We start from the raw sequence: 10,168 nt of genomic DNA, 5'->3' as shown, positions 1-10,168 counted from the left end.
CCAGTAATAACCAGCCCTTAACAGCTTCTTCACCATTGCATTTCCACTGGCATGGGTACCAAACGACCCCTCGTGAACCTCTTTCATCAACTGGCTTGCTTCTCTGTCATCAACACATCTAAGCAAAACCCAATCGAAATTCCGCTTGTATAAAACCCCATCCTTGTTCAGGTAGAACACCATGGCCAACCTCCTCAGAGTCTTTCGGTCCTTCTTGGATGCTCCCTCAGGATACTCTTGGGTCTCCAGATAGCGCTTGATATCGTAATACCACGGCTTGTCATCATCAGGTGCCGCCTCAATAGCAAACACATAAGCCGGTCTATCCAGACGTCCCACCTCAACACTAGGGAACTGATTCCACCACTGTACCTTAATCAAGGCAGCCAGAGTAGCCAAAGCATCCGCCAAAGGATTCTCTTCTCTAGGCACATGATGTAACACCACCTTGGTGAAAAATGTCAACAACCTCCTCGTATAATCCCGGTATGGAATTAAATGAGATTGATGCGTATAGCATTTCCTGTTAACCTGATTCACAACCAAAGCTGAATCTCCATATATAACAAGGTTCTTGATCCGCAAATCAATCTCCTCTTCAATCCCCAAGATACAAGCTTCGTATTCAGCCACGTTGTTGGTGCACTCAAATGTTAGCCGGGAAGCAAAAGGAATGTGGGATCCTTTCGGCGTAACCAAAACAGCACCAACACCGCTACCATTCACATTAACGGCCCCATCAAACATCAGAATCCATTCGGATTCAGGGTCAGGCCCCTCCTCCGGGATCGGTTCCTCACAATCCTTCGATTTGAGAAACATGATGTCCTCATCAGGGAATTCAAACTTCATCGGTTGATAATCCTCAATGGGCTGCTGGGCGAGGTAATCAGACAATACACTCCCCTTGATTGCTTTCTGAGAGGCATACTGGATATCATATTCAGTTAAAATCATTTGCCATCTCGCAACCCGTCCGGTCAATGCTGGCTTCTCAAAAATATACTTGATCGGATCCATCTTGGAAATCAACAAAGTGGTATGAACCAGCATATACTGTCTGAGTCGGCGAGCAGCCCATACCAAAGCACAGCAAGTTTTCTCGAGCAGTGAATATCTTGTTTCACAGTCGGTAAACTTTTTGCTAAGGTAGTAAGTTGCATGCTCTTTTCGACCAGACTCGTCATGCTGCCCCAATACGCACCCCATAGACCCCTCGAGGACCGTGAAGTACAACATTAATGCTCGTCCCTCCACAGGAGGCATCAGAATCGGAGGCTCCTGCAAATATTCTTTTATCTTTTCAAATGCCGCTTGGCAATCGTTATTCCACCTGACCGTTTGATCTTTTCTCAACATCTTGAATATAGGTTCACACGTGGCAGTTAGATGAGATATGAACCGTGAAATGTAGTTCAATCTACCTAAGAAACCACGAACCTCTTTCTCTGTTCTCGGTTCAGGCATTTCTCGTATTGCTTTTACTTTAGCAGGATCAACCTCGATTCCTCTTTCACTCACAATAAACCCCAGCAATTTACCGGACCGCACTCCGAAAGTGCACTTATTCGGATTCAACCTCAGTCTGAATTGTCTCAACCGGTCAAACAGCTTGGCCAGATCTACCAAATGCCCCTCCTCTGTTTGGGACTTTTCTATCATGTCATCAACATAGCATTCGATTTCATGATGAATCATATCATGAAACAAAGTCACCATAGCCCTCTGATAGGTAGCACCGGCGTTCTTGAGACCGAATGGCATCACCTTACAGCAGAAAGTGCCCCATGTGTGATGAACGTTGTTTTCTCCATATCATCTGGCGACATTTTGATTTGATTATAGCCAGAAAAGCCATCCATGAAGGAAAACACCCAGCATCCAACTGCTTCTGCACTTCCTCTTTAATTTTCATGGCCATCTCAGGCCGAGTTCTGCGCAACTTCTGCTTTACTGGAGGATAATCTGCTCGCAATGGTAGCTTGTGCACCACGATATCGGTATCCAACCCTGGCATATCTTGATAAGACCAGGCAAAGATATCAACATATTCTTTCAACAGCGCTACCATTCTGCTCTTAACACTCGCCTCCAAAGCGGCCCCAACTTTCACCTCTTTCCTGACCTCGTCGGTACCCAAATTCACAATCTCAACCTGCTCTTCGTGCGGTTGAATCACCTTCTCCTCTTGTTTCAACAACCTGGCTAATTCCTCCGGCAGTTCACAATCTTCTTTGCCTTCTTCTTCGACATGATAGATTGGATTGTCGAAGTCATATGAGGGTGTAACAGGATTGTTATCAGTGAGATCCGGAGAAAGATCGCATCTGCATGAATGTTGATGCATGCATTGCTTTAGAACCGGAGCGAAGCAAATTAATAGGAAAATGAAAACATACATTGCCATTTTTATTTTTGTTTTTATTAAACTGCAAAAATAAATGAAAAACAGGGAACACCGCTTTTAATGAAAAACATCCTTTTATTTATGATGCAAATATTGCAAAATGAAACACATGAGGTGGCCCTTACAATGAACCATTACGTTTTGGGCAAAACGTATGGTTTTCATGCAGACAGAATTGAAAAACAGGAAATATTACTCTTCACGTAGAGTGACAGTGATGATCTTTTCGGCCTTCCAGTTCTGGATCTCCATCCCTGGTACGCACGATTTTATCCATTGATCTAGCTCGCAATCACTGTCGACCTCTTCACCCACCGCACAGATGTGATCTGGATCCAGCATTCCAGCACTGGTGAACATGAATGGCTGACGACGACCCCTATTTTGCCCAGACGAGCCTCGGCACGGCTGATAACCAACCCCAAATCTGTCTTTCTTGGCGGCGATATCCATCATCCTTCCCCAACCTGGGGCCTCTCCATTCTTCACCACCTCAGCAGCCTGTTTGTAAGAAGAAATGGACGACTTTTTCTCCTCCTTAACAGAAATGGCATTCTCCACCTTGACGGTTTCAAATGCCTGACTTCGCGTTTCCCATATTTCACCGTCCATTTCAACATACTTGAACGATGATAGGTGGCTGACGAAGATGTCCTCCTCTCCACAAACCGTGACGACCTGCCCGTCCCAGATGTACTTCAGTTTCTGGTGCAAAGTCGAAGTCACTGCCCCAGCAACGTGTATCCACGGTCGACCCAACAGGTAACTGTATGCCGGCTGAATAATCATGACATGAAATACGGACTTAAACACCTCGGGCCCGATCTTTACAGGGAGCTCCACTTCCCCAAACACAGCCCTTTTCGAACCATCAAAGGCTCTAACTATCAGGTCCGTGGGCCTCAAGATCAACCCTTCACAGTCCAGCTTTGCCAGGGCATTCTTTGGCAACACATTGAGCGACGAGCCGGTATCCACCAACACGTGCGAAAGCACCGCTCCTTTACACTCCATCGCAATGTGTAATGCCCTATTATGATTACGCCCATCCACCGCCAAATCCAGATCAGTGAAACCCAACCCATGGGTGGCATTAACATTGGACACCAATGTCTCCAACTGATTGATGGTTATCTCCTGGGGAACATAGGCTCTCTTCAATATTTTCAACAAAGCCTCCCTATGCCCCTCGGAGCTCAGTAGCAGAGATAAGATTGACATTTTGGACGGCGTCTGCTGCAAGTGGTCAACAAGCTTGTACTCTGACTTCTTGATGATTCTCAAAAATTCTTCAGCTTCATCATCAAGTTCTTTCCCGACCCAACAGGCGCCGGTGTCACTACAGGAGTACCCTCGCTCACCACCTGCTTCCCTCTCGCCCTGGCTAAAGCCTCGGCCTTATCTTTCTTTTCTCTCTCTGCCTCCTCACTCCTCAAAGCGTCAGGTGCAAACAACCTTCCACTGCGAGTGAAACCACTGGGTCCGGCTTTATCCACCTTTGAAACGGTGGTTTCACCTGCAGCCTGATCTTCCTGCTTCTCCCCATTATAGTACACCTCTCAACCATAATGCCACGGCACCGCATCATCGTTGTCATAAGGAATTGGCCCAGGTACCGTGATGGTAACTGGAGCCGCATCTGCCAGCGCTGACAAATCGACCAGATCGAAATAAATGGTTATGGTGGAGACATCCTCCTTCCCCAAATCCACCTTCTCAAACCTGAGGCTTCCCTCATCCATCATCCTCTGGACAACCTTCCTCAGCAAAACACACCCATGAGGAACAACGGTGCACGTAGCACAACAATCACCATAGCCCGGGAAGACCCCATTCCTCAACAATTGTCTCTTGACCTCAGCCAATTGAGTCTTTAACCGGTCCACATTCGCCACCCAGATTCGGCCCTTATCCTCAGAAATTGCATTCACCCCCATTTGACCATGCGCGGGCATGGGATTAGCATTCACATTCGGAGATGGTGCAAAATTGATAGCCTTAGAATCCACCAGGTCCTGGACAACATGCTTAAAAGCTTTACAATTCTCCACATTGTGTCCAGGGGCACCAGAGTGGAATTCACATTTGGCATTCTCGTCAAAACTGGCCGGCCTCTGATCCGGTCTCAACGTAGCCAACGTCCTCAGCTGGACCAACCTCAAATCTTTCAATTTCTTCAGCAAGAATGAATAGGTCACAGGTGGTCTATCAAATTGACGATCATTCATTCGCCCTCTTACTTGATACCCGGCCCTCTGCGGTCTCTGTTGAAACGGCTGTCGTTGCTGTGGCGGTTGTTGTTGTTGATGTTGTTGTGCAGGTTGATTATCAGCAGGAATGGTTACCACAGTAGTGTGCTCGTAGTAACGATCCCTACTTTGTCCCCTCTGGGTATACACAGCGCTTGTATCACCCTCCTTCTTTCTCTGGCCATTACCAAAGGGCTTCTTCGACCCAGACGACGAAGCGTTACCCTGTATCTTTCCCAGCTTCAACCAGCTCTCAATTCTTTCCCCAGCCACCACTATATCAGCAAAGTTGGTAACCGGGCATCCCACCATCCTTTCTGCAAACGTCCCCTGAAGGGTACCCATAAACAGATCGGACATCTCCCGGTCTACCAACGGAGGTTGGACTCGGGCAGCCAACTTCCTCCATCTCTGCGCGTATTCTTTAAACCCCTCATTAGGCTTCTGAGACATACCCTGCAATTGGGTACGGCTAGGAGCCATGTCAGCATTGAATTGGTATTGTTTAAAGAACGCATCACCAAGATCCTGCCAGCTCTTGACATCAGATGACCTCAATTTGGTGTACCATTCCTAAGACCCACCAGACAAACTGTCTTGGAAGAAGTACATCCAAAGCTTCTGGTCCATTGTATAAGCAGAAATCTTTCGGACGAAAGCCTGGAGATGAGTTTCCGGGCAAGAACTCTCATTATATTTATCAAACGCAGGCGCATTAAACTTTTGCGGGATCACAATTCCCTCAACCAGCCCCATGTTCGACATATTGACAACCCCCGGAGTAGCATAACTTTCCAGAGCCCTGATTTTCTCCGCCAGCACCTGAATCTCCTTGTTTGGTGGTTGAACACCATATTGACCGAATTGCTCATTCAGCATGGAGAACTGATCTGCTTCTTTGTCTTCCTCTCTATCCTCCTCAGCCCCAAAAAAAGGAGGAAACAGACTATCCTTCAGATTGTTGCCCACCGGACCCGGTCCACCGCCTGTAGCAGCACCAAAACCACCATCATTATTGATCACCACCCCAGCAATAGTCTTCTTTCTGAGATCTCCTTCATCCCTTGATCCACCGAGACCATTGTTGGAAACACCCTCCTGATTATTACCACTGTTGGCAGCCGAAGCCCACTCGAGCTTTTCCACCTTATCAGCAAGTGCTTTCTGTCCCAATGCCAACCCTTGCATGACGTTTATCAGCTCACCCATTTTCTCCTTCAACTCGAGAATATCTGCGTTGGGTAGATCCATCAGCTTGGATTTGTTGCGCCTGGTAGGGTATTTGTGTTGACGTGCTACGTGCAAGGGAATGATTCTATGTGCGCGAGCAATGACTCCTGAAACAATCAGACACGTTAGAAACTGACACCTACAAAGTAGAAGACAAGTTATTATGATTCATGCATGAATGCAATGTCTATCCATATGAGGAACACTCTGTCTTTCGATCCTGGTTTCATCGAGACAAAGAATAATTCGGCAGTAATATTCTGATATCAATCATCTGATTTCACCATACAGAGCAGAGAATTATGATTTAGCGAAGATATCACCCAACCATGTGTGTGTTGTGTGAGTGCATAGAGGAAAGCAAATAAAGCTTGAAGATCAATCACTGAATGATAATAACCACTGTATATCAAGAGTGCACAATACGTGCGAAAGTCATACATCAAGTCTGGTACAGATCAAATACAATTCTCCAGAATCAGAAAGAAAATACAAGCAAGTGAATTCCGTCAACATGCCTGACGGTAATCCAACACAAATAAGAAAGGTCTAATCTGACGAAGGTCCCACAGAAGGCCCTACATCATCAACCATCCTGGTAAACTTCACGGCGAACCTGAGCTCGGTGTTCTCCTGCTGCAATCTCCCCACCTTCTTCTGGTAAATCTTCATCTGTCGGAAGTAATGATCCCTCTCAGCAAGATAATGATCTCTCTCGGCAATATAATGATCTCTCTCAGTAATGATCTTCACGTTCTCTGCTTCCTTAATCTTCGGCTTTGCTTCCCATTCTGCGGTAAGGACTCTGACTCTGGCTTCCCTCTGATTCTTCACAAGGATCTGCCTCCTCTTCTCATCCTTAATGACCTTCAAAGCTCTAGCCAACCTCTCATTGGTAATGTCGTGCTCCTTTGTAGATGACTCCAAAGCTTAGCTGACCTTGCCATAATAAGCGGTATCTATCTCAAAGCGCTTCACCACAAGAGCATGTCTCTTATCCTGGTCTTCTATTTTCCCTTTGATTTCATGATTAGCCATTTGGATTCTAGCAACACTCATCTCCAATTCAGTCTTCTCTGCCTGAAGCTGATCTCTCTCCCTCTTCATCTCCAGGAACTCTTCCGTACTGACAGAAGAATGGGATTCCTCAATCAACGGATACCAAGGATCACCCACAGGAAATGGTAGACGAGTGAGCTCCACTCTCTTGATGAGCCAATCATCAAATGGAGGAAAAGACCTGTTATTAGCTCTACCCCAAGAAAACTTGCCTTTCTTTTGAATACGGCGCCATGCATCAGACACTTGCCTCAACAATGACTGGTTACCCTCAACCGGGAAGTAGAAAGTTTCCTGAATCTCACTCTTGAGAGGAGGAACCTCCATAGCGAATCCCATTTGTCTCTTAAGAAGCGTCGGGTTATAATTAATGCAACCCTGAACTCCTATAAGAGGCACATTGGGAAAACTCCCACAACTGCAAATGAAATCCTGTCCAGCCCCACTACTATGAGTCCAAGCTATGTCTTTGGCTCGCAAACCCATCAACTTGGTTGCCCAATTTACAGTATGGTCAAGAAGAACAAAAGCACCCCTGGAAGGCAGATATCCCATGAACCACTTGTATAGTAGCTGAGCATAACACCTAATCAATCCCCCATGCCTCTTCTCGTTCCGATTATGGACCGAGTAATAGACATCCCTAACCAGGGTAGGAATAGGATTCCTCTGAACGAACACCCGAATGGCATTAATATCCACAAAGTTCTTCTGATTAGGGAACATGATGATTCCATAAACGCTCACAGCAATCAAAGCACAGACAGCCTTCCAATCTCCCAAAACAGCATGTTCCTTGGCTTTAGCCTCGAGGAAACTCAGATGAAAACCAGGCAACTTTCCCTTCTCCTTCAGACCTCCTTTAGTCACTTCAGGGCTCAAATAAAGAGCACGGGAGATCCCATTAACATCAGGTTCTTCCTTAGTAGCATAGAAAGGAACTTGATTTCTGATCTGGATACCCAGGATACCGGCATAGTCCTCCATCAAAGGCCCCAACAAGTAATCCGGGAAAATAAAGCATCTCAAACCAGGATCATAAAACTGGAGAAAAGTATGGATGGCACTCCTATCCTTGTCTGTGAGCCTGAAAACCATCTTCAGAATACCCCCATAAGTCTCACTAAACATCCCCACATGGTCAGGCGTAATCAATGTTATCATCTCTTTCAGCACACCGATCTCTGGATCAAAGAAACTGTACACAACATCGTCCTTCAAACCAGGCCTCATATATGAGTAAAGAAGTCTCTCAACCAGGATCTCGATCAAGAATGTCCCCTGCATATGGATCAACATGAGTTAGATGCGGATAAATGCAAAATGAGAATGATGTTGATGCATGAATGCAATGCACTATGCCATCCTCCAAGTTATCTGATCATCAACTGTACTGAGGCCGCTGTCTCTGAACTGATCACAACCATCTGAGGTACTGAGTAACCACAAATCCAACTCAGGGTTCCGAAATAAACGGAAAAGAAGGATATACCATCATCATCACCGAAGAACCACTGATCTGATAATAACAAAATCATCTGAATCAACCCAGGGAATCCTGAAATAAACGGATCCCCACTGATAAATACCGTGGACAGAACTCCGGCGTCTCAGAAATAAATCCATAAATCCAACTCAAAAATAGGACCCAGATCAATAACTGAACCAACAGTCACCATCAAACTCACCATCAGAACATCTGTAAGAATCAAACCCTCCCCTCACAGGTGAATTCTAATCAGGTCATCCTAAGGCGGATAACGGTCTCGACAATCGGACAAGATACTCAACGGGTTTGCCCTTTCGGGTGTGCCGCTGCAGCTCTCATAAGATCATCTAACCCAAAGATCCGAGAAAGAATGGTCACCGAAATCAACAACTCAAAAGAGGTAACCCGACCAAAGTGGAATACTCCACAATGGAAGAGCTTTCTCAAAAGAACCTCGTCCAGCTTGTGGTATGTCACGTCGCAACAACATGCCCAACCAACATGTGAGGAACGTGAGACCACACTAATCCTAGGTGTATACTCGGGCCTGGGTTTTAGCCCCACTCAGAACACCCACCCCAAATCCGAGGAACCAACCTGTCCAGGATCAACACAGTGATAATATGATGCATGCAAACATTTATGCAAATATATACACAACATAATAATCATAAATGCAATAAATAAAACAGCACAAGCAACCAAAACTATCCTAGAGAGCGCTAGGAATGACTCGCTTAGGGAAGATGGACCAGCAAGAGGTCAACTTCTTTCCCCAGCAGAGTCGCCAGCTGTCGCAACGCGAAAAAACAACCGGCGGGAAAAAGACACAGAGCCGCCACCGTGCGTTATTTATCCCAAAGGAGGGAAAGGAAACGCTCGAAGTAAACCTAAGAGAGGGAAAGGAATGGTCTTACGACCAGAGATTGCAAGGTACGGGAGTCGGTTACGCAAGGGGAAGGTATTAGCACCCCTCACATCCGTCGTACTCGACGGGATCCACGCTCAAAAGAATAGAATAAGGTTGCTAAGAAACTGCTCAAAAAGAATGCATACACACTGGAATAAAACACAGATGGAAGAGGACGGAAGCGGACTCGGCAGGATGTCGCATCCTGGGCCTACGTAGTTTGTCAGAAACAAACATCAGAGTCGACGTAGTTCGGGGAAATGGGAAACGGGCTCGCTAGGATATCACATCCTATGCCTACGTATCTCATCTGGAATGAGAATCAGAGCTACCGTAGTTCGGCTAACGCACGCCGAAATAAAACACAACACAAAGACGCTGAGACGTCAAAAGAAACTCGCAAATGGAAACAGACTTCCAATGGCTGGTCTTACGTCTGACTCCGAACACAAGAAACACAAACAGGAAACCGAATGCCAATCGTTGGGCTTACATCAGACTCCAAACAAACAACAACAAACGGGAACCCGAATGCCAATAACTGGGCTTACATCAAACTCCAAACACACAACCAAAGCAGAAGGGTTGAAAAGGAAAAAGGGTGAACACACAGACTAGACGGGAGTCGGGAACTCGGACCTAATAGTTGTCAAGCAAAACACACGTAAAAAAGGAAAAGGGTGCCCGGAGAGATCTCGCATGATCTCCTGCCTACGTACCTCATCTGGTATGAGGATCAGGGCGACGTAGTTCCACTTAATAGGGAAAAAACTTCTATCCTAACCAGAGACTAGGGAGATAACAGACTACTAGGGAGACTACGA

Source organism: Lathyrus oleraceus, chromosome 5 (assembly GCF_024323335.1).
Source record: "Lathyrus oleraceus cultivar Zhongwan6 chromosome 5, CAAS_Psat_ZW6_1.0, whole genome shotgun sequence".
NCBI lineage: Eukaryota > Viridiplantae > Streptophyta > Magnoliopsida > Fabales > Fabaceae > Lathyrus > Lathyrus oleraceus.
Note: the sequence above shows the minus strand (reverse complement) of the source record.